Here is a 2520-nt window from a genome sequence, read left to right on the forward strand (position 1 = left end):
TATGAGAAGTATGTCTTTTGTTTTATATGATTTTATTGCTGTTTTTGATAATCTTAGTGATAACTGTTGGTTTTTTAGATTTTATTTTGACTAAGTGTGCAACAGGGTATTGTCTGAAGTCTGAACAATCTTACTGGTGTAAAACCGGGAAAGCCTTAGATCACTGCATTGCTTGGCGATTTTTTTTGACTATTTCTACTGCTATGGCAACGACCAAGATTCGGAGGAGTAACTTCTCTCGAAACCTTTCCACTACAGCCCCATCTCTAGGCCCTTGACTTATGTGTGGGCCTAATGGTACAATCTTTCTATCTTTTGGGATACACAACCTTGAAAATAATGCATACACATAATTGCCTAACATTCTCTTATCACTGACTTGAGTGATGTGTTCTCTTATTCGATAGTTTTTACTTGTTATGCAAAGGTACTGGGTGGTGGGTTCCCTTTGGGAAGCCTGGTTATGGTGATGGAAGATGCAGAAGCACCACATCACATGCTTTTGTTGAGGAATTTCATGGCTCAGGGACTTGTTCACGATCAACCTCTTCTCTATGCTAGTCCAGCCAGAAATCCAAGGGGATTTTTGGGTACTTTTCCCAGTCCTGCTGTATCCAAAGATGACAAATCTTGGGAACCTAATCCAAATCAGGTCCCTTTATCTTTGACACTTGTTTTCTTTGGTTTCTCAAGTTTGTTTGAATTATCTTGTGTTTAAATGCTCAGATTGTGAATGTTGTATTCAAAAAATTGCAGGAGAAAGGTATGAGAATTGCTTGGCAGTATAAAAAGTATTTTAGTGAAAATCAGCTCACTTTTGATGGCCAAAGAGGTAGTTTATCCCTCATTACAGTCCTCACTTTTTAGTTGTTGTTTGAAAGTGCACTATTCTTAACCAATGCTCAAGCTACCGTCACTTTTCTGTTGTTTGTTTGAAAGTGCCCTGTTCTTAACCAATGTCCATGCTATCACTCTTCAGTTACTTATCTGAAAAAATGCCCTGTTCTTAATCAGTGTTCATGCTATTTTCTTTTCCTAAGTACAAGTGGTCTCTCTTTATATGAACATGGTGCAGATGGAAAACATGAGTTCTCTAATGAATTTAACTTGCGGAAGCCCCTAGAGAGGCCCTTAATCAATGGCCAGCGCATAGATTGTGTTAACATCCAAGATTTTTTTGACCTTTCCACTCTTCAGGGTCGATGTGCAACATTTTTATCTCAGTTCCCACAGTATCATTGTTTGCCTTCTTGTTCATATATTAATAATGTTGGAATTATTTGATCATGCTGGCATATTTGCTAGTATCTTTCAGTTCCCGCAGAATTATTTAATTTTATTATTACTTTTTAGGTCATCTCCCTTATAACTGCATGAAGAATCATGTATGAAGCTCCAAAATCTTAATTTTAGTGTCTTTCACTAACTTGCCATTACCTTTCTTTTCCTTCTTTCCATTTGGTATACTTGTCGGTCCTTCCACTTTTTCGACAATCTTGTAGAAATGATGGCAGCATTTCTTGTACTGGTCGTATCGCTATCCAATCATTTTGTGCTCCATAGTGTGCATATTCCAACAGGGTTAATGGAAGATTTTTTAGATTTATTGAGCTATTATAAATTCCTGTTTCTTTTCCTTACGAGTGCTTAAATATAAGATGTTTTTGGACCATTGAAGTTGTAGAAGTCGTAGTTTTGGAACTCACTTTGATGGCATGCCATTTTTAAAGGGTCATAATATGAACTCACTTATTGGTTCCAAGTTTGTACCGACTTGTTAATATTTTTGATTATTCCTTCAGATGAAGACAAGAAGTTGGCACTACTCCTCACTGGTTACCAGGATATGGTTGGCTTTCTGAATGTGCACAAAGTGGCACGCATCAACACACAAGTTCGTAAGCATTAATCTTCATCCCAGTCTTGTACAACTTTGATGACTTATAAATGATAAGTGATTCTTGATTAGTCTGTGGAATGTAGATAGTGTTTTTCATTTACTTCAATTTCCAATGCTTAACCCCTCAAGTTTATTCAATTTACTTAACTACTACTAGTACTACTATTATGCTGATATCAGATTTTAATACCCTGAAATTAATATGATCACAATAACAATGTTTCTCATTGTGTTTCTGTAATTGGCATCTCAATTTTATAATAAAATGTACCAAGTCAGTTACTACTACTGTGATTGTTTCTATATTTGTGTTTCTATATTGTATGTGCTTATATATTTTTTAAGGTTGCTTCACGAATTTTGCATTTTTTAGCCACAATTGTTAATGGTGCTTCACTTTTTCCTTGCAGATATTTGACATAATTGGTTATCTTTATCAATATCTTAAATTATTGCGTCAACTTTCCCCTCAAGAATGGATATTTAATGTTGTTTTTGATAAATAAAACTAGGAAGCTATATTTATTTCTAATTTCTAGTATTTGCTGCTGCATTCCATTAACTATTCCTTTTGTTTCTTTGTTGCAGAAAATTTGCTTGTTTATCCACCATAACATGTT

The 2520-nt window shown here is 35.1% G+C and overlaps 1 pseudogene; it reads left to right on the forward strand.

The window, feature by feature from the left end:
* The first annotated feature begins 203 nt into the window (after positions 1-203).
* Positions 204-1862, forward strand: LOC120187675 (annotated as a pseudogene).
* Positions 1863-2520: the final 658 nt, after the last annotated feature.

The sequence above is a fragment of the Hibiscus syriacus genome, unplaced genomic scaffold (genome assembly GCF_006381635.1).
Source record: "Hibiscus syriacus cultivar Baekdansim isolate YM2019G1 unplaced genomic scaffold, ASM638163v2 tig00113725_pilon, whole genome shotgun sequence".
In the NCBI taxonomy this organism is placed as follows: Eukaryota; Viridiplantae; Streptophyta; class Magnoliopsida; order Malvales; family Malvaceae; genus Hibiscus; species Hibiscus syriacus.